This window comes from Mytilus trossulus, chromosome 2 (genome assembly GCF_036588685.1).
Source record: "Mytilus trossulus isolate FHL-02 chromosome 2, PNRI_Mtr1.1.1.hap1, whole genome shotgun sequence".
NCBI classification, from domain to species: Eukaryota; Metazoa; Mollusca; class Bivalvia; order Mytilida; family Mytilidae; genus Mytilus; species Mytilus trossulus.
The window spans coordinates 52,703,324-52,727,437 of NC_086374.1; the positions used below are offsets into that span (position 1 = coordinate 52,703,324).

General features: G+C 31.6%; 1 protein-coding gene and 2 long non-coding RNA genes across 4 annotated transcripts in view; 2 read left to right on the forward strand and 1 right to left on the reverse strand.

Annotated features, from left to right (window-relative positions):
• The window catches only part of LOC134705231 (perlucin-like protein), a 54,548-nt gene that overhangs the window by 9,010 nt on the left and 21,424 nt on the right, over nucleotides 1-24,114 (forward strand). The gene's annotated exons all lie outside the window — the stretch shown is intronic.
• On the reverse strand, nucleotides 727-23,831 carry LOC134707540 (uncharacterized). Of its 2 annotated transcripts, none has more exons than XR_010105724.1 (4): nucleotides 23,726-23,831; nucleotides 9,986-10,072; nucleotides 6,467-6,551; nucleotides 727-1,081 (listed from the first exon to the last, which is right to left on the reverse strand). It is a non-coding gene; the product is annotated as an uncharacterized LOC134707540 (long non-coding RNA). The 2 variants fall into 2 exon arrangements; XR_010105725.1 differs by having other exon boundaries at nucleotides 23,755-23,777.
• The window catches only part of LOC134707542 (uncharacterized), a 36,029-nt gene continuing 16,651 nt past the window's right edge, over nucleotides 4,737-24,114 (forward strand). The window contains exon 1 of the long non-coding RNA XR_010105726.1: nucleotides 4,737-4,851. This is a non-coding gene — a long non-coding RNA (uncharacterized LOC134707542). The remainder of the gene's footprint in view (nucleotides 4,852-24,114) is intronic.

The window sequence follows — 24,114 nt, forward strand, 5'->3', positions numbered from 1 at the left end:
CCATTTCCTTTCTCAATTTTATTTGTTGCACTATGATTTTTGCCTTTGTCTCAATAGCAGCTAACTTTTTGTATATATTGTACATGTACATGCAAGTCGTCAAAACATCAACCCAAAAATGTAAGATCTGTAAGTTTGCTTTCGCAATTTTTTTGTTCTTCCCATGCCGGAATTCTAACCCATGTTACTGACATATTATGACACCAAATCTGTTCAGTTTTTAAACACCAGAGAAGAGCAGATGATTTAAACACTTTTGTGTAATCCAGCATTATATAAGATGTTTTTGTCTCTAATGTTATAGTGCAGTTTAAGCACTCAAAAACATGTTCATTATGTCAACTGGTTGTGTTTGGTTGCTGTCTGCCATATTAAATGGATTTCCCTTTTTTTTGTTTTTTGCTTAAATTTGTCTATTAGCTTTCTCTTTTGAAATTAAAAGAAAACAGTTCACACATTAGGTGTGCTGGGCTTATTTTAATTAACCTTCATCAGAAACATACAAACAAAAATTTGACAGCAAATGATGTAGATACCATTATCTTGGGACTTAATAAGCCCATGTATAATGATCTTTAAATTAAGGCTTTTGCTTATTGTTGAAGACTTCAGGTGACCTGTACTTGTTTACATCAGTACCCTATTATGCAGGGCTAGTAGATGTCTCAATTGCAATCATTCCATGTATCCTTGCTTTTGTCTCATTTAAAGACTTCAATTCTTAAATCATTTAAGTTAACACATTTTAATTTCAAAACATTCAACAGATATTTCCAAATAACAAATTTTGTAAACAACAGATATAATTGGTAACTGGTAATTATTTTACAGTCAATATGTTTTTATATTTATCAAGAGGCATCATAATCATGTTCATTAAATTCTTTCCTTGTCAGACTGTTACTGATCTCAAAACCAGTGAAAATTGCAAGTAGCTTTTAGTTTCTAGTAGTACTATTTTGATAAGATGTGTAATTTTTCGTCATTTCTTTTGATGTTCTGTCATAATCAGTCAGACTATTTCACCAAGATGTTTTCAAATTCTCCTAGTACTTCAAAGTGCTCTTTTTTCAATAATAATCTGAAATACACAAAATCAACAGGTTAGTAACTTCATAATGTACAAACTTTAACATGTCAGATTAATATGATTAAGAAAATGATGTGCAGCGCAGCCTTGTTATTTGACTGACCAGTTGGTGCATGTTTGGACACAATATTCAAGCTTGATAGACTGTCTGTATTTGGATTTTGATCAAAATTATGAGAAAAAAAAAAAACCTTCCCCCAATTTTTTTCAACCCCCTTTCAGTAATTACCCCAAAACCCCTTTTCCTTTGTGGTATGGTACTTTGCAGTACAATTTTAAAGAAATCCATACACTTAAACAAAAAATTAGAAAAATGCTTGTTTTTGACCCCCTATTTCCTGAACGTTTGAGGCAATTATCCCTTTAAACAATTCCAGTCTACGCTTTGTGATATGGAACCTTGAAGAACAATTTCAGAGAGATTAGTACACTGGCACACAAGTTAATGTCTGGAAACTACAAAAATGCTTCTTTTTTGCCCCTAATTTCTAAACTGTTGGTACCATCACCCCAAAAATCAACCCAACCTTCCTTTTTGGTATTAAACCTTGTGTAAAATTTCATGGATATCCATTCGCTTAAACTATATAATTATCGGTAAACCATATGTGTCAACATACATCGCTAACAACAACATCATACCATAATATGACTCAATTTTATTCTTCGAACTTATAAAGATCAGGACGCTGTTTTTTTACTTTTTAATTGTTTAACATTTTACAATGGGGGGGGCTTTTATTTATAGCTTATTACAATATATATGGTAATTATTTTTGCTAAAGGCTGAAAGCAAACCACTGAACTGTCATTGTTCATAAAGATAGTTTTCATGGGCAATCTTAGCACATCTCTTCATTTTTACATGATGATCATTTTGAAAATCAGTCATTGTTATTTGTGGAAACCCTTCTTGGAATTTAGTGAAACTTGAATATATATAAGCATAACCATTTTTATGATAAAAAATTTCAAAATATTTTCATTTCCTGTATCTACATGATCTAATTAATAAAGGATTTTAGTATTTTTGCAGTTAACATTAATCTGTAGCTTCTTTCTAGGGTTTAATATAAAACCAAGAGTGCACACGCTGAAATGTCTCGCCTTCTTTTGTAGTCCTTAAAATAAAGCTTTATTACAATTGAAACATAACCTTAACATTAACCAAAAAAACTAAAAATTGACCACTAAACCATGAAAATGAGGCCAAGGACAGGCAAGGTGAGATGAACCATACAAGGCACACATCTATACAGCTAATTATTCTTCCATACAACTAATATATTTCCATACACCTAATATAGTTATTCATGTTATTATAGCAGTAGACTTATTGCATATAGTATTAGATAAAAAGACAAAAACTCAAAAACTTAACTTTGACCACTGACCATGAAAATGAGGTCAAGGGCAGATGACACATACCAGCTAGAAATGTACACCTAACAATCATTCTGTTATTATTTCCATACACCAAATATATTAGACCTATTGCAAATAGTATATGAAAAACAGAAAAAAACCCACAAAAAACTCAACTATAATTACTGAACCATGGAAATGAGGTCAAGGTCAGATGACACCTGCCAGTTGGACATGTACACCTTACAGTCCTCCATACACCAAATATACTAGACGTATTGCTTTTAGTATCTGAAATATGGACTTGATGTTGACCACCAAAACTTAACCTTGTTCACTGATCCATGAAAGGAGGTCGAGGTCAAGTGAAAACTGTATGACAGCCATGAGGACCTTGCAAGGTACTCACATACCAAATATAGTTATCCTATTACTTATAATAAGAGAGAATTTCACTTTACAAACCAGATGCTCCGCAGGGCACAGCTTTATAGGACCACAGAGGTCGAACCCTGAACAGTTGGGGCAAGTATGGACACAACATTTAAGCTTGATACAACTCTGAATTTGGATTGTGATTAAATAGTTGACACAAGATAGGTTTCTGACACAGAATGAATGTGGTCTAAAAACTTACACTTTAATAAACTGTTATCACAGAGATATGTATCCCCTTTTTGTAATTTTGATTATGCAATGTTGAAATTAAATAGCAATATTTTAACATGTAAGTTATGCAAATATTCATGTAATTTTGATTATGCAATGTTGAAATTAAATAGCAATATTTTAACATGTAAGTTATGCAAATATTCATGTAATTTTGATAATGCAATGTTGAAATTAAATAGCAATATTTTAACATGTAAGTTATGCAAATATTCAAAGTCTATGAACAATGACTGAAGGTACATGGCTAAACAATCTCCATGGAATGAGATGTGCCAATGATAAATATAATACAACTGCATACCAATTACCATTGACTCATAATAAGTAGTTCCCTTTAAACGAACCTAAACACAAACATTAACTTTTAAACTATGTAAAAGTTTCAAAGTCAATGAACCATGATCAGGGGTGGGGCTATATAATCTCCATGAAAACAGCACTTTCAAATGACAATAAATTTGCATACCAAATATCATTGACTTAACATTAGCAGTTCATCTTAAACTGATATTATCACAAACTAATACATGTAAACTAAGCAAAAGTTTCAAAGTCAATAGACCATGACTGAGGGGGCAGGGCCAAATATTCTCCATGGAAATGAGATGTGCTAATGTTTATAAAACTGAACACCAATAAAGTTAACATTGGCCTACCACTAAAGGTTCCCCTTGAACTGACCTTATCACAAACTAATACATATTAACTTAGCAAAATTATCAAAGTCTATAGACCATGACTAAGGAGGCGGAGTCAAAAAAATCTCCATGAAAATGAGATATGCCAATGCTTATGCAACTGCATACCAAACATCATTGACCTACCACTAGTGGTTCACCATAAATTGACCTAATCACAAACTAATACATTGTTGATGCTGCCGCCACAGGGAACACCATACCTATGTCTCATTTTTTTACTCCGTCAAGGCGAGAAAAAAAATTATAAATTTTAAATTGGACATTTACCTATTATGGTCAAACATCCAAAATATAAATACATGGTTAGATTCAGCATATCATCATGATCATAGAACCCCAAGAATTCAATTTTTGATGAAATCAAATAATGTGCAATTTTAGACCCTTTAGACCTCAAGCATGTCCATGTGGATCAATTTGATAACCGGGCCCAAATATTAAAAATCTAAATACACGGTTAGATTCAGCATATCAAAGAACCCCATTTTTGTTGAAATCAAACAAAGTTTAATTTGAACCCGATTTGGACCAACAGTCCATAATCAAAAATCTAAGTACATGTTTAGATTCAGCATCAAAGAAGTCCAAGAATTCAACTTTTGTTAAAATCAAACAAAGTTTAATTTTGGACCCTTTGTACCTTAATGTAGACCAATTTGAAAACAGGACCAAAAATTAAAAATCTAAGGGTGCTATAAACAGTTTCGTATAAAAAACTAGGGGTAATTCCCCCGACTAAAAATAGACTTGGAGGGAAGTCCCTTTTTATCAACATAATTGGTAAAAAAGTATCATGTTTTTTATATTTAATTGTAAAATTAAGTTAATTAGCTTCAATTAAAACAGGTTGAATGATTAAAATAATTTTTAAAAATTAGATTAAATACACACGTTTTAAGGGGAGACAAACTGTAAACATCCTGTTTTTTTGGCAGTGAAAAGTGCAAAACTTATTTGCACCCACTGTATCTCTTTTCGAAGCAGGCGAACATAGCCTGAAGCATAAATTTTTAGAAAGACCAGGTAAAAACCTATGAAATTCATACTGTTTTGAATATGAAAAATGTGCATGTATCATGTCTGCATAGGTGTGCACATGGCTTGATTTCATGTTTTTTATGCATAGATTAGGCAATGTTTTTCCCATTTTCTCTGGATAAAACTTTTTGGTACTATTAAAAGTACAATTTATTTTTATTTCATTATAAACTAGAGAAAATTCTGATTCTAAGATATCTAGTTTTATACAAGTATCTTCATTAACATTAACACCACTCAGGGTCAATTATAGATGATCCCTCAAAATATGACGTCATAGAAAAAAACTGTTGATTGCACCCTAAATACACGGTTAGATTTGACATATATACAAGAACCCAAATAATTCATTTTTTGATGAAATCAAACAAAGTTTAATTTTGGACCCTTTTATAGACCCTCATTCCTTAACTGTTTGGGACCAAAACTCCCAAAATCAATAACAACCTTCCTTTTGTGGTCATAAACTTTGTGTTAAAATTTCATAGATTTCTATTCACTTATACTATTAAAGTTATTGTGCAAAAACCAAGAAAAATGCTTATTTGGGCCCTTTTTGGCCCCTAACTCCTAATCTGTTGGGACCAAAACTCCCAAAATCAATTTGAAACTTCCTTTTCTAGTCTTTAACCTTGTGTTTAAATTTCATAGGTTTCTATTTACTTATACTAGTTATAGTGTGAAAACCAAATGTCTTCGGATGACAACGACACGACGCCAACCTCATACCAATATACGACCAAAATTTTGAATTTTTGCAGTCGTATAAAAATCTTAACTTTTTTTTCAAGTAGACACTCAACCATGAAAATTAGGTCAAGGACATTAGACATGTGACTGAGAGAAACTTGGTAACCTGAGGCATTTTGGTATATATATTCAAAGTATGAAGCATCCAGGTCTTCATCCTTCTAAAATATAAAGCTTTTAAGAATTCAGCTAACTCCGCTGCTGGCCCCCAGAACATTATATATATGTCGAGCTTTCTGCAACAAAAGTTGCAGGCTCGACAATAAGATGATGTGGTATAATAGTCTATTTTCACATTATCAACTTTTGACTCGGATTCTATGTTTTTTCAACAGGTTTTAATACCTTCTCTGTGGTAAGACATCTTGGTACTCTGTCACTACAAACACCCGAAAGAAGTAAATTCAAAAATATAAATGGTGCAATTTTGGCGGAAGGTTTACTGTTTTCTGATGATTTAGTCATGTATAGAAAACATAATGGCATATGCATTAAACAGTTAACTTCCCTCAAATTTGTTCCGATTAAAGTGGGTACATGTAAATAGGAAATTTGTCTATTGCCAATGACACAATATCCACCTTGAATGACATGGACATCAAATAACTGATACCATGGATACTGTGTCATACTTTCACAGATTTCTATGAAACTTTGCAGATGCTTTTATGATTGCATTTTTAGTTGTGCTAATGTTGATGGTATGTTTTAGTATACATGTACTGCCCACTTTAAACAAATTTTATTGTTTCACATACAGTTATTACCATCTTACCCAATACATCTTTGATGCATACTCGAGGTACATGTATTAATACAAATATAAACATTACTTTAAATTTATGTTTACCTTCATTTGATATCCTTAATCTTCAGTCAAACTTTCCGACTCCTCAACCATTTTTTTGTCAACAGAGGAAATTTACCTCCTTTATCTACAATAAAATCCTAATTAAAACTAGACCTTACAAAAAACTCTGTGGCTAATTTATTAAATAATTAGGAGTTGACTGACAATTTCAACCATTCATGATACTTATTTGACGATCTTTTCTTGTTGATAATTTTTGTGACTTAAACTAAAATTTCTCTCCATCTATATATTATTTGTTTAGATGACATCAAGTGATGGCTATAATCATTCATTTATAGGTCTAGGTTAGCTTTTAAGGGCATACTATACAGTTACAGAGGAGGTAATGACGTTGCTAATGCAAAATGTTATTTTCGCGACATCAAACTTTAACATACCAGAGAAAAATGCATTTTTCGACTGATTTTTATCATTCAAACTGAATTCATTTGAAAACGAGTTCATGTTTCAAAACAGCAATTTGTATGACTTTCAATTTGCAGGGAGATTATGTGACCCAAATTTTATAAAACTGTAAATAAAGGATTTTTTTTAATTTTGATAAACATAAAGCCAAAAATGACATGTTTTTCCTCAATTCATGAACATTTGATAAATACGAGTAATCTCGGAATAAAAAATGCTTAATTTTTTAGGATACTTAAAAAATACAGAAATTACCAATTATTTAAAGTCATAAGAAACCTCAAATTAAAAAATATGCATATGTTTTTTATAACTAAATGGTTAGTTTTCATTAAACAACTTATGTACATATACTTTTTTCTGATGAAAATTCTTTAATTTGTCCACATTTAGAAGAAGAGTACTTATTTTTAATTGCTTGCTGCCAGCAAGCAATTTGCCGACATATTTTCAGTATGCATAGTGACCCGAGTGTAACCCTCCTCGTAAAAATCCGGTGACCACAATACGCAGGGATCTGTCATTGAAATAAACAAATATCTGATTATACATGTTAAACACTTGCTCAATACCCATGCTTTTTGTGATTTGTTTACTATAAGGTGACAATCGGTTAAACTCGGCTTCAAATCACGGCATTTAATGAGATGATAAAATTGAATATTTGTTCAATCATAACAGAGAGAAATAAAAATTGGCGATTATATGATATTTTTGCGAAAATAATGATAAAATCCTGCACATAGGACTTAGGCCGTGTTCACACCAAACGCCGTGTAGAGTAAACATGTTTACAATTAGTTTAGTGTAGTGTGCACTGGTTTCACATTACATTTGTTCACATCTATACACCTTGTTTAGCTATCTGTACATAAGATTTGTTCTCACTTGTAGACTATGTGTCATTTAAATGTTCATTACGTAGAACTGAATTCAAAATTTTGGGACAATTTTTCTAGCGGTAAGGGAACAACCATTTGACTTCAAAAGGGGGTGGGGTGGGAATGGAAATATTCCGATCCCCAATTTGATAAAAAAAAAAATGATCATACAGATGATAAAAGAAATATTCTGAATCAAAGAGTTTCCCCATACATTATAGTGTTAAATATTGAAAAAAAAATGTATTTGATCACCAGCATCGAAAAAAAAGGAATAAAAACGTACACGCGAAAAAAAAATCTTACTCAGATAAAAAAAAATAACCCTCCCCCTTTTTAAGTTAAGTGGTTACTACTTTATGAAAGCCATTTTTATAATTTGCAGTAGTTTTAATATACTAGAGATGTCTCGATTACGCACTAGAAAACGTTAGCTGCAGCAGCGTGCTTACAGCCGAAAAAAAGGATTGAGTTATTAGGGATCTCTAAATTTTTATCTTTTCTGTTTGTTTCAAATGGTATTTCTTCTCTAAGGAGTATTTGGTAAAAGAATAGGGTAACGTTTTTTTAAATTTATTTTAAGTGTTATTTAACGGATCTGAGATAGTAGACAAATATATCATTTACCCCACACTGTTTTTAGTCATGCATTTATGCGTGAATCGTTGTTTGAGTAAAGACCAGTGGCAAATATTTCTATGTATATATACGTCAAGTCGATTCGGGAGGACCTTTTCAAATGAATTATAGTGGCAGCTGAGGGTGAAACAAACAAATTTTTTTTCAGGGCCAAAAACTGGAAACATTTTTTGTTTCCAAAACAAAATCCATAGCTCACCCACACTACCCCCCACCCCCCTGCCTTTATGTTTTATACTCAACTTTAATAGCCCCACCCCCATGCCTTCATGTTTTATACTCAACTATAATAGTCCCCCCTTGAAAATCAATTGGTTGCTGCCTTATGGGTTCGGCAATGATGCTGTTTTTAGTCTTAATCAGGGGTTAATAAAGTACGTTAATTTTTTTTTAACAAAAAAAAATCTGTAAAATTTAGACAACAATTTCTGTAAGGAACTATACTAATAATTATCAAAAATATCAATTTTACTCAAAAATAGTTTCCTCTTTAAATATATACACGGTAAAACTAATGTCCTAAATGCCTAGTTTTGTGTACACTTAAACTACACAAGGCCTACATTGACTATCGACTGTGTGTAGATAAAACATGATTTAAACTACATGTAAACATTGAGTTTTATCAATGGGAACGCAATTGTGTTTAGTTTATGTGTGAGTTACACTAACACAACACCGAATTTAGGTCAATGTGAACACGGCCTAAGTTTATGAATGTATACATCCATTGGTTCAAGAATTGGACAAACATTATTTTTCACCACTCATTGTTTCATATGACTTTAACAAAAAAACAATTTGTGTTTATCTTTTATAACAAAAAAATTATGTCTTTTTTTCGAAAAAAGAAAATACGGCCACATATCTGAATTTTGAGCAAATATACAAAATTTCGACCTCATTTTTCTCAAAAAGTAGCACATGAAGGTATATTTTTTATTACATATTTGATTTAATTAGGTAAAAAATAGCCTATATGCAAATTTTCACGAACTTGTAAATACAGGATCAAAACTGTACGGTATGCCCTTAAGAGAAATTCAGCCCATTGTGTAAGGACAAGGATAAAATATTGATTATTAGAACATGCTTTCAGTAACTGCTATAAATCTCAGATGTGTATTTCATGTGTTTTTGTTTTAGGATTTTTTATTGTGCTTTGACTTTGTATTGATCTTAGAATTAAGCCTTTTTCAAATGATTTTTATAGTTTACTAGTTGAAATGTTGCACCACTGTCATAGGTTAGAAGGAGGGTTTCGTGCCAGCAACCATTTTTAATGTTTTACAAACTCCATGTGTCTGTCTCAATTCAGGAGCTTGTAATTCAGTAGTTTGTTGCTGTATATCATAACAGTTTATCGTTCAATGTTTTGTTAATAAATCAGGCCCTAAGTTGTTCATTGGTAATTTCAAGTCCTTGACGTTGTATAGCTCATTGTTGAAGGATGTACAGTTACCTATGGTTGTTAATTTTTGTCTCACTGGTCTCTCATGGAAAGTTGTTTCATTTACAATCATACCACATCTTCTTATTTTTACAAAACATTTAAATAAGTATACTTCACCTTAGAAGCTGCAAACAAACTGGTACAGTCCAAGTTCCTTTTCTCTTTGTTTCTTCAACATCATTTGTATGAATGTATCTGCAACATCTACAAGGAAAAATTGTTTCTGTAAAAATGATAAACGTACTTAAATCTTATACTTAATAAAAAAAAATGGAGTCACTGTTCACAACCTGCCTTCGAAAGAAACATACATTTTTGTAAAGGTACCTTTTTTCTGTTGAACTAATAGCAGAAATAGAGGTAATACCGAAATAAGAGAACTTAATTACAGAAATCGCTCAAATTTTACAATAGTTTAGTTTAAGAACAGCTTCATTGAAAATAATAATATAAAATAAAGGTCACGGATGAGTTCCAAAAATGGCATTTTTATACCAAAGGGAGATAATTTTGAGCAATTTTAATGATATCTACATTTTACAATTCATCTGAGGCCATCAAAAATTGTTTTTTTTAAATTATTTTTGTACCATATGATAAAGTATCAACTACTTAAGGTAACAAATAAAAGGAGTAGGTAAGGTTCCGATTTTGGCCTCAAATTTCAAATTCATCTAACGAAAGATTTTGGACACTTTTTAAACTCTTAACTGTCTATTTCAATTGATTCAATTAGTTGATGTGAAAGATTTTGACTGACTTAGTCATTAAAAACGCTCAGATTCAAGCTTTTGTATGAAAAATCTATTGAATTTGCCAAAAAATGTCACTTTTCTGATGGTTTTTGTCAAAAAATGAAAGTGGCCGCATCTGTGTTCATCCTCAACCTTTACATGTATATATATATATATTATGTATTATCATTAAATACAATTAAAAAACCTTAGTGAGCACACTCACATACCCCACATCCCCACATTGTCATTGGAGAAATTAAATTAGTGTAAGAAAAAAAAAATTGTATAAGAAAAATTAATTTCATGCCAATATGCACATCTAAATAGTTTGTCCTTATTATCTACAAAATTTCATGAAATTCTGTTGTGTGGTTTCAGAGGAGTTGAGATGACAAACTGTTGCAGAAGTACATTGAAGCAAATAAGTTCAAAGGGGTGTAACTCCTAGAAAAAAAATTGAATCACAATTTCCCGTCAATATGCAGAACTACATCGTATGTCCTTATTATCTGAAAAGGTTTTGTGAAATTCTGTTGTGTGGTTTGAGAGGAGTTGCCATAACAAACTGTTGCAGTAGAACATTGAAGTAAATAAGTTCAAAGGGGCGAAACTCCTAGGAAAAAAAATGAATCGCAATTTCCCGTTGATATGCACAACTACATAGTATGTCCTTATTTTCTGAAAAGGTTTCATGAAATTTTGTTGTGTGGTTTTTGAGAGTAGATGAGATGACAAACTGTTGCAGTAGTACATTAAAGTAAATAAGTTCAAAGGGGCGTAACTCCTAGAAAATAAATTGAATTGCAATTTCCCGTCGATATGCACAACTTCATAGTATGTCCTTATTATCTGAAAAGGTTTCATGAAATTCTGTTGTGTGGTTTGAAAGGAGTTGTGATGACAAGAAACAGGACTGACGGACGGACGAACAGGTCAAAAACATTATACCCTCCGCAACTGGTTGCATGGGGTATAATTAACATTTCAATATTATAAATGAACACGCATAATTACAATATCATAATGTAAGGGGAAAATTTACACTTTCATTTAAGACAGAAACCGTCTAAAATTTACCAAAAAATCTAAAATTTTGAAGATTTCAGTAATTTAGCATAACTTAATGATGCTAGTACCTGATATATATGTCGTGTACAAGTTGCGATTTTGTACAGGTTATAACATGTACAAAAATATTGTACATGTTATAACTTGTATGATGCAAAAATACAAGTTATAACATGTACAAAAGTACCCCATACATGTTATAACCTGTACAAAATATTGCTTAAAAATGGTTTAAACTTGTACAAAATTTAAAATAAATCTTAAAGAAGTAAAATATACATTTAAATTCACCAATGCATAAAGAACAACAATAAAGAGGCTAATATATCTTTATATCAATATCTTTGGATCTATTCTTCAACATTGTTGGCCTTCAGCATGACTTATGTAAATTTATAACTCACTTTTTGTTTTTAAACTATAATATCATTGCATGAGGCGAATGTCATTTTAATGTTTTAAATATATATCATTTACTTTGAAAGCATTTATTTGTAGTCTTTGGATGTTGTCTACAACATTTGCGGGTTGTTGTCTTTAGACACATACCCAATTTCAATTTTCAATTTAATTTATAGACACATCTATCCTGGATATCCTCTTATGTCTTTTAGTGTCAACTAGAATGAAAGTATTTTACTATTGCCTTCAAAGTGGACACTCACAATTATAATTCATCAAATAAAGATAAGTCCATAAATAGGCATATGAGGATCATAAGACATGTCCTAAGATATATGGATCGTTTCCAAAAATGTCGAATTTTCAGTACACCCCTGCTAACTTTTTTTTATTTCTAATGGAAATTTCAGTTGTAATGTTTTAAATGAAAGCTTGTCGATTTGTGATTCAGAACATTAATAATAAACACACCTTACATCTATTTTGATAAGATTAAACTGCATTTATGACCCAATTTGGGGGTATTTGTCTGCGTACAGTGTCAGAAAATCACAATTCAAATGATTTTTTAGCGATTTTCTGATCGGCTTGATATCTGCAAAAGGTACTTTTTAAGAATGTTAAATATTACTTTAACGAAAAATCGTAGCTTCTATATCATTGTATGTAACATATTATCTACAAACTAAATCGAATCTGCGTACAGGAGGTTCATGTCTTTCCTGTTACCGCTAGATCCAAAGATATAGATAATGAAGCCTGGTGCAATGAAAACTATTTCAGCTCTCTCTTGCTTTTACAGACATGACAGAGTAAGCATATACGACATTGTTTTAGTCTTTGCATGTTATAAACCTGAGAGGGGGGAGTATTTCCCAAAATTATAAAGAATCGTTCTTTAAATTTGTTGGAAGGATTTAGAAACTAGTATCTAATATTATTGTCATTGAGGAATGCAAGCTTTTAATAAATAGTTTCACACTTATTTCAACCATGATGGACTGCATAAAACATACAATTACACGAAAACACATTTTGCCAACATTATTCGTGAAACATATATTTCTGAAACTTTGTGATCATTGTCCTTAACAGAAAAAGACACGTTCTGGCATATTTATTGTTGTTCTTTATGCATTGGTGAATTTAAATGTATATTTTACTTCTTTAAGATTTATTTTAGATTTTGTACAAGTTAAAACCATTTTTAAGCAATATTTTGTACAGGTTATAACATGTATGGGGTACTTTTGTACATGTTATAACTTGTATTTTTGCATCATACAAGTTATAACATGTACAATATTTTTGTACATGTTATAACCTGTACAAAATCGCAACTTGTACACGACATATATATACATTGTATTGTCAAAAACATCCTATATTTATTTAGCAGAAGCATGCTACTTTCCAATAAATAGCTTAAGGATTACATTTTTTGTAAAATTGTTATATTTTGGGGCCAAAAAGGGGTCTTACTGAATCTACTCCTTTGTAATAAAAAAATAAATGTTTATTTTTCTCTTAAATTTTTATACATGTTCCCTCGAGCCTCCTTATTGTAACTTATAGTAGTTTCTAATTTTATCATTGTTGAAGGCCATACAGTGACCTAAAGTTGTTAATTTCTAATGTAATTGTGTCTATTGTCTAGGGACTAGATTTGAATCATTGGCAATCATACAGTATACCATATTTTCTTTTTAATTTGTTGACTTAATATATTTCTTAATATTCTCAACACCTATTCTCATATTTTTAAACTAGAAAACAATGGCGGATCTAGAAATTTTCATAAGAGGGGGCCCATAGACTGCCTAAGAGGAGGTCCCCACTTCAGTCTTTTCCCCTTACATTATGATATTGTAAAGTCAATTGTAAAATACTGGTATAGATTTGAAAATCTTACAACTGAATTCAGTCTATTGAAAGATGCTTATAAATGCAGCCAAGAGCTTAACAAATCTAACATAACTTCTTCTGCCAGTTCTCATTTGCTAGAAGAAAAAGTTTTTGAAATTAAACATTTCGGACAATATAAATTTTTGAACATATCTAGCAAATTAATTAACACTAAATATATTAGCAATTGGTATGCTAGCCAAAATAAAGCCTCTGATAGAAAACTGTATAATAATGTGAAATTTAAGCTACAGTCATGCTTCAATGATTCCCTATATATAAACAGTGGCGGATCCAAAAATTTTCATAAGTGGGGCCCACTGACTGACCTAAGAGGGGGCCGCTCCAGTCACTTCAGTGATTTCCTATATAAGGCTTTAAGTAACCAAATTTTTCCAAAAAAGGGGGGGGGGAAGGCCCCCTCCTAAATGATAAATCCGCCTCTGATAAACCAATTTTTTCCCACGAAAGGGGGGGGGGGGGGGGGGCAAGGATCCGCCTATGCATTGGGAACATGTGTACATGTATTAAATATACTGTTCCCAGCTGACACCTTATATGTATAGGAAGTGCCCCCTCCCGAGATTCCTGTTTATTCTATTCAATTCAATATTTTATTGGAAAGAGCTCAATAGAGGCGTGATCCAAATACAGATAATTTAAATAATATTAAAACAACACACAAATGAAATAAAGATTCATGGAACAAGTCAAGCCAATTCTATGTATACAAATACATTATAAACTGATATTGATACCATAGACTTATATTTCAGTATTATTCTAGATTTTCATATATTTACTTAAAACACACAATATAAGATATTTATATATATATATATGCATATGGACAAACTACTGTCAACATGGTCAAGGATTATTATCTGATGAAACGGTATGGTGGTCTCTCAAATCAAGAGCTTCTTCAATATACATACAAATAGATTTAAATTCCTTTTCAGACATAGGATTTAACATTTTGGTAAAATTTTCATCCAAATTATTTAAATTTATATCATTCTGGAAGGAAAATAGAAATAAAGTTTTACAATCAGATCAAGGTAAACTTACTACCTATTTTTCCTTTAAAACTCTATTTTGTTTTGAAAAATATTTGGATCTTAAAGATTTTAGATTAAGACAATCAATCTGTAAAATTAGAATAAGCGCTCATCCATTAAGGATTGAGACTGATAGATACGCCAAACTTTATGTGAATAGGACACTCAGAAAATGTTTATACTGTACTTTAAATAAAGTTGAAGATGAGATACACTTTGTAACTGAATGTCCACTATATATTGATAACAGAAATGATTTTTTTACTGAAATATCTCTAAATTGTAATAATTTTCAATCGTTAGACAATTTTTCAAAGTTTTTATGGCTATTTACACAAGAAAATTTAAATGTGTATAAATGTTTAGGAAAGTATTTATCTAAAAATCTAGAGATAAGGAGAAGTTCAAAAATAATGAATACAAATTAGCCACAAATATACATATTTTGAGTGGTATATGATTTTAAATGGTATATTTTAAAGATCTAAAATGTATTGTCTGGTTCTGTCCTGGCCTTTTATAGCATTTTTTTAATAGTACTAAACAATGTTGTTTTCTTATATTATATGTCTCTAATTTATGTCTAATCATATGTACTTGTATGTATAAATGTCATGAAAGCTCTTTATAGGGCCCTTTAATTGGAAATAAAATATTCTTATTCTTATTCTTATTCTTCTTATCATTAAATTTATATTTAGATCTAATTTTGTTATATTGCAGACATTCAATCAAGAAATGAATCTCATTTTCAATTTTTCCTGTGCAAAATTTACAAAATCTCTCATTAGATGGTATTTTTGGTCTTGCATACCTCCCAGTTTCTATTGCTAATGAGTGTGCATTATTCTTAATTTAGTGAGTTTTTTTCAATTAACCCTTTCCTCCATTGAATTTTTTTTTTTTGCATACTTGATTCGCATAGGATTTTTTTGATAAAATGCTGAACATATGTATCTTGAGGGTTATTCACTTTTGTTGTGGAGGAATAATAACGTCTTGCTAGTTTAGATGCTTTATGATCGTAAGATGAAAGATATACGTAACAATAACATTACGTTACATTAACAATAGTGTGCGCGAAAGTACGGGAAACAATTACATAAGAAAACGATCTAAAGTCTCTTGGCCTATATTCACGACATTCTGGGGGCCTCAAAATGCATAAGAAATAAAATTATTTTAAATGATAAATAATCAAAACATTAAAGTTCTATAAATAGATCACATTGAACGTTTTTTGTAAGTTCACTTTGCGTTAACTGTCCTTTACAGAAATCCTTTAACAGTTACTATAGTTCTAATGGATATAACTTCACAATTGGTCGTGTGGTAATTAGTCCTCTAGAAGTCCATACTTTTGCTGCTCAAATAGTTTGTTTGCTGTGATCGTATCAAGTTGTTGAATATTCGCGTTGTGTTTGTCGTTGTGCATCTCTGTTGTCGTAATAATCCTCCCATGTAAAGATGAGATGTATCCTTGATGTGTAGAGGTCCGGTAAAATCTATCCCAGATGTGCAAAATGGTAGGGTGTCTTTAACTCGATCCTTTGGAAGTGGTGGTGGTTCCCAAGGTAGTTTTGCGACATATTTATTTTCCTTAAAAATTATGCTACAGTTTTGATACTCAAGCATTAGGTTTTGTACATTTTGTATGGTTTCATCAGAATTCGTCTCTAATCCGCTCGACTCAATTTCCCGAAATTTCTGTAAATTGCACTCCTCGGGTTTGTGCACCACTAAAACATTCATCATTGTAGAGTTCCATTGTGTATTATCAGTATCTGTGTTCAGCGGTCCTGATAGCAAATAGCCTATTTTGGATTTAACAGCTGTTGGTCCGTCACCTCGAATAATTTCATCTTGTACTAAAGACCAGTAGTAATCTGCTCCAACGAGAAGCGAAATATTAAACTTTTCATCCTGCGTAACTGGGTGGGCAAGTTGTAATCCTCGTAAATAGGGCAAGCTGTTAATGTTTACTCGTTTCTTCATATGTATCGGTGCTGCAATTTTTGGGACAATAATTACTTCCATTGGAATTCTTTCTTTTCTTTCGGTCTCAATCGATAATGTCACTTTCTCTAGGTTGTGTACCTCACCTTCTTTCCCGCCAAATGCAGAAATTTGCATGCTTACTACACCAGTTGGTTTGATATGGAGTTTTTCTACTAGTTCTTGAGAAATAAATGAATACGGGCGCTACGGCGGTTTTCAATAGAATTTCGGTATGTGCTGTAACGGCAGAATGCATAGGGGCGCTCTTTGTTTCTGTGGTACTTTGTAGCTCTTCGTTGAGAGGTTTTGTTACGGCTTTATTTTCATTTGAAGTGGAGTTTTCATTCAGTAAATTATTACGGCAGATGCTACTGTGATGTTTCTTACTGCAATTTCGGCAACTGTATTTTGACTTGCATTCCGAAACCTTGTGATTACCGAAACAGTTAAAGCAAACTCGTTTTTCCTTTACGATTTGGGTGCGGGCGTTTATATCAGTGATCTTCGTACATTCATTTGGGTGATGCGGGTTTTGACAAAACAAACACGGCCTTTTAGTCTTAACGGAACTATTGTTGTTACTTTCTTTAGACCCTGTTGAACTCCATCTTTTATTTGTTGTTTCTGTCACGAACGATGCGGTGGGGATAATATCGGTTTCAATAGGATTGGCGTTAGCGGCCTCTTGGATACAAATTTCTTTCTTTATTGCTATAAGTAAACTTGAAATATCCCAATCATCATTACCGTGGTCTCGAGTAATATTTTGTCTGACAAAACATGGCAGTTTGTTGAGTATAAGCGGAATTAATAGGCTTCCATACGATTCCTGATATCGACCCATTCCTTCTAGTTCACGTATATTACTTTCTATTGTGTCACTGAACGATTTTAGTCCCCTAATTCCGGGCGTTGGTGCAGGCAAATTTAGCAAATTTTGCATGTATGCGTTAACTATTTTGTGTTGTTGGCCAAATCTCTCGTGTAGAATTTGTATTGCTTGAATATAATTTGTATTAGTCATTTGCATTCCCGAAATACACTGGCTAGCTTCTCCATAAAGTTGCGATTTTAAATAATTAAATCGTTGCACGTCACCCAATGAAGGATTTTCATGTACGGAATTATTATAGGAATCTCAAAAGGCTGACCATTCCAGTAGATTTCCGCCGAAAGTTGGCAAGTTGAGTTTAGGCAATTTGTTATAATGACTTGACACTGTGGAGGTGGGCATGCTTGACTGGCTTGGACTTGTTTGCTCTGAGTTGAAAATTATCTGGTTAGAATGTTCTTGCACGCTGGGGTTATTGCATATAAAATCTGATGCATTAGGGTTAAGAGCTGATTGATTTTTAGAATAACTTACTTCTTTTAGGATCTTCTCAATTTTCGTTATTCCAATTTGAATATCTAACTCGTATTTGTCAACTTCTTCAATTTCTTGGTCGAGGTCTTCTTCTTCTTCAATAGATTCTAGAATCTTCTCATTGAGGTCAGACAATGTCTTCTTCTTGGTTTTGATGAGCTCCATCATGGATCTGAGGTTGATAACATCTTGATGCGGTTCTTCTGTCGGGTCTGCTTTTTTCAGTAGCTTTATTACTGCTCGCCGATGTGCGGATCGTACAGTTTTGAGTTTCGAACTCATCTCTAGTTGTGGTTTTCGTCACGGCACCAATATCTTGAGGGTTATTCACTTTTGTTGTGGAGGAATAATAACGTCTTGCTAGTTTAGATGCTTTATGATCGTAAGATGAAAGATATAAATGTTAAGCACGTTATTGCGTCAATGCCGTGAAATGCGACATAGCAATTTGATAAATAGCTCTTCTATGAAAACTAACTAGTTCAGCTTTATGAAATTTATATCCGTAGATTAGGCAAGTATTACTGTTTACAAAAATATTAAAAATATTCTTTAACTTTTCATAATAATTTCAAATAATGATACAAATATTACCAAAACGTCAAAAATATACGTGTCAGACGTAACAAATTATTCGCAAAATAACTTTTGCGGGAATTTTGTGGTCTAATAAAAAGTTTAAAATCCGCGAAAATTCGCATGAATGATAAAAGTCTAATATAATTTATGACGCCATTGCTGTTTTTTGTGTTGATCGAACGGTAAAAATTTATTTTTTCAAAAATGAATAATCCTCGCCATTGTCAGGTTTCTGAAAATGGTAAGTTATCAAAATTTATCGCTTTTTAAAATATCAGATGATATAAAATTTTGTTTTTATAAATTATTCCTACAAATGTGCTTAGATAGACCATTTCAAATCCAGAATTTTACAGCACTCGCACCACAAATAAAAACGCATTGGCCTCGGGAAAATGTCTTGCAAGATTGTCCAATGTCGAATTTCGCCGCTTTTTACAAAAACACTGTCAGTTTCAACGTCATTTTATTAAATATTCAATTTGTAGCATATAAAAACGTGCTTTTTCGAAATTGTGCTTTCACCCCACAATACGATAACACACTTTTTGATAAGCTGTTAAGTCGAAATGACTTCGTTTTTTAACAAATCAAATGTCTTGCAAGTTTGTCCACTGAGCAATTTTCTTACGTTTTGAACGTTTTCGATTCGGGACGCTATACATATATGTATTTTCAAATTATTTCTAAAAGTTTGTTCTTTGTTTTGGTGTTAAACACCACATCATGTATAAGCGACATTTGTTGTATTTTATTGATCTGTCATCAAAGGTAGAAACCGGACATCATGCAATAACTGTCGATTAGCATCGGAGTCGAACAAATCTCGCCACGAGCGTGTCTTAAAATTACCTTCTTTTTATCACTTTATATGAACTCATTAGGCCAATCATCCTCCTAGGCCATCGAATTTGAAAGCAGTTCGTATTATCATATGATATGTGAACGATATTTCATTGTTTTTAAATAACAAGTACGGTTCGATTTTATGTTTTAAGATCAGAGGACAAAACAAAATAACCAAATTACAAATTTCGAAAATAGATAGAATCATAGAAACCACGATATTAAAGAACTGCAATATATAAAAGTAGTTATAATCAAATAGAAAATGAATAATTATCTAAAGTGAAAAAAAACAACATATGGTAATTTGTAAATATATATAGGTAAAATATTAATTACAGAACAAAAGAATTTCATATCCGAGACAGAGACAATTAAATATTGTAAAGAGATAAAGAAACTGAAAAGAAAAGAGCAAAAAAATAAAAGTTACAATACATATAAAGAAAAATACAACAGAAGCCGAATCAGAAGTCCAAAAAGTTCATTTGCTTGCGTATCTACCAGTAGCAAATATTTTTTACATATTCAAGACTTTGAAGTATCCATATCGATCAAAAATGATAACAATCAAAACGAACAAAGTATACTCGATTACCGACGTAAAACGTCGAATTTTGACGTTACCAATTTGGACGCAATATCGTGCGTAACGTCATACGTAACAATAACGTTACGTTACATTAACAATAGTGTGCGCGAAAGTACGGGAAACAATTACATAAGAAAATGATAAAAAGTCTCTTGGCCTATATTCACGACAATATGCTTTAAAGTATTAAGGCATTGCGAAAAAACAACTATTTCATCAAATAAATTTGAGTCGGATATATATATTCCTATGATATTCCTTTTTATAATGGATACCAATTTTATTAAGTCAACTGCAGACACTTTGTAGTCAAAGTGTTTCAACTGAGGTACTACAAAGGCGTCAAAAGGCGTCATTATTGAGTAACGGGGGTGGTGTCAAAAGGCGTCATTATGGAGGAAAGGGTTAAAGGTATTTAGGAATATTAAAATTTAAATATTCTTGTTGTTTAAATTTTACTTAAAAATAAAAGTTTACCACAGTCATGACAGTGTCCATCTTTTATTTCAGAAAGTTCAAATATAATTTTATTTTTGTAGAAATCTTCTAGTTTCTGTTTGAAATTACTATTACAATGCTTTTTAAGGGGTATTGCAATATATTTCATTAATTCAGATAGTTTATAAGACCATGAATTTTCTCTATTTGTGAGAGTTTTGTCCACTTCAAAAGCAGCCTTGAAAATTTCATGCGGACCACCAGACTGTTCACCAATATTACTGAGACGCTCATAATATTTATACATAAGTTGATAACATTTAATACGAATGGGTAAAGTGCCCAATTCACACCGCACTGCTAGATTGGAAGACTTTCCATGAACCACAAGTATGTTTTTAAATATGGAGTTTTGTGTTTTGTCTAATTTACTTTTGTCTATAAATGCTTCAAAATTTGGTTTGAATTCTGATAACCATACTTCTGATCCATAAGTTAAAATAGGAATTATCATTGAATTAAAAAGCTGGAGCCAAGTCTTAACAGACAAATTTTCACTATATGGTAGTTTTGACTTCAATGCAAAATATGCTGTTTTAGCTTTATCTGAGAGGCTTGACACTGCTTGTATAAATTTTCCAGAGCTATGAAAATCAACTTCTAAGTATTTATAACAATCAACAATTTCAATTGCATTAGAACTGTAATAAAAGTAAACGTTTTTTTAATTTACTTTTAGTTTTAGAGAAAATTATAATTTTTGTTTTCTTAAGGTTCAAGTCCAGTTTCCATTAAGTACTATGTTTTTGTAAAGAATCAAGAGAGTTCTGGAGACCATCTGCATATTCCGATATCAATAATAAATCATCAGCATACAATAAATGGTTCACTTTTTGACCATTTAAATTTACTGCACTAGTCAAGTTTGTATCTAAGTATTTTTCTATGTCATCAACAAATATATATATTACTGAAAATTCAGAAATTATTGCGTGCATTTATTATTGCGATTTTGTCATTTTAGACTTAAATGCGATTTTAATTATAATGATTTTGAGAAAAATCCTGTTTAATTCATATCAATGATTTTAAAATGCGAGTTAAAATTATTGCGTTTACAAGTCTGTCGCATTTTTTCGCAATAATCAAAACCTCGCAATAATTTCTGAATTTACAGTAAATAAAATTGGACTTAAACTGTCACCTTGTTTGACACCCTGATTATCAAGAAAAGGCTTGGTAAACATATTTTGATATTTACATGAATATAAGGTATTATAGAGTACATGTCATGCAGTATATTATAAAATTTGCCTTGTATTTCTTTATTTTGTAATTTTAAGAACAGAGCTGATCTCCAGACACTGTCAAAAGCCTTTTTAAAATCTACAAAACACACATATAGTTTCTTTTTACATTTAAACAAATATTTGTTTATTATTGTTTTTAAAATATAGACATGATCTACAGTTCTGTAATTTTTTTCTAAAACCACCTTGATTTGAAAATAATAAATTATGTGTTTCAAGAAAATCACTAAGTCGTTTTTGTAAAATGGATGTAAAGACTTTACCAAGACAGCTTGTTATGCTTATACCTCTATAGTTCCCACAATTAGATGGGTCACCAGATTTATAAATTGATGTCAATAGAGAAATGTTCCAAATTTTGGGGAATTTTTCTGAGTTAAGTATCTTATTAAAAAGTTTGGTCAAAAGTAAAACTAGAGTGTTTGACCACACCTTTAGAAATTCATTAATTATCAAATCAGGATCTCCAGATTTTCCCTTTTTTAACTTCTTAATACAGTCTTTGATTTCTTTACGTGTAATAGGGACATCAAGGGATGTATTACGGTAGAAAAGTTGTGATTTTTGTTCTCTATATTTTGATTTGTATCAGTTGTATCATTATTACTTGAAGCAAGCAAATTTCTATAGTGAATGTCCCATTCTTTGGCAGAAATAGCAGGCTCGCAATTATTATTCTTTTTTTTGTAATTATTTTAATGCTTCCCCAAAAATTTTTGGTGTTCTTTGGGTTTATCTCATTTATTTGTTTTATTAAGGAATGAAAAAAATCCTTTTTTAATTTATTTTTCAACTTATTGTACTCTCTTTTACAGTTGCAATAAGTCAATCATAATTAGGGGCTTTACCTAATTTATTTCCAAGGGAACGCATTTCTTTTCTAAGGAGTAAGCAATCATTTGACATCCATACTTTTTTTAGGTTTTCTTTTTTTTGTGTGTCTTTGCAATATGGATTTTTAAAAATTGCTTTAGGGAGCTACCATTTGATTTTTAGGGGGGGGGGGGGGGGATTTAAAACAAAAAGGCAGGACAAAATTTTTCATCCCAGCCTCCCCATAAAAATCAAATGGTAGCTCCATTTAGCTACCATTTGATTTTTATGGGGGGGGGGGTAAATTTTGTCCTGCCTTTTTTTTAGCTGTAATCTCTGCCTGCCTTTTTATTTTTCACTGTGTTAGGTCCTGCCAGAGACATATGATACATTGTATTATATGTCTCTGGTCCTGCCTTTTTTTTTTTTAGTCTATCCTGACTTTTTTACCAAAATTGTCTTATTTTTTTTTTGCAAGTGTGTCATCCTGCCTTTTTTTTTACTCAAAACTCCTGCCCTGCCTATTTTTTTAAATTTCAACAAACTTGAATATTCCCCATATTAATTCAAATAATTTACATTCTTAACATGACGGCTAAATATATATATCAGGCCGAACCACGTTCCCGGAATCTTCCGTTGAGACCCCCCTTCCCCCTCCCCCTTTTTTTCCAAACGGGTATTTTAATGCGTGTTTCCTTAATGGCAGTTTTGAAAGAGAAATATGTAAGTGACTTTTTACCGAGAAAATTTAAGTTTTATGCATTTTACGTATCAGATCTTATCAACACATCTCCTTCATCTTCATCCTCAAGTTTCGTTTGCTCTGTCTTTACGGTCTCCTTTCGTACAGAAGAGTTAGGGCATATTACTACACGAATATTTATTATTAAAGTCGCAACATCCCTAGAAAGATCAATAAAATACAAATGTGTATTGATATCATGGTTTGTTCTACAAAGAACGATGAAATGTCTTGTCATTCTAAATCAAATTAAAACTCGACAGCGGACTATTTTTATGTGCATTTAGAACTTTGTTGACAGATTGCGATTCGTGCTCGCGTCGTCTGTCAAAGATGTAAAGTTAGCAAAAAAAGAGTTAAACAAGGCACAGAGACATTTTAAAGAA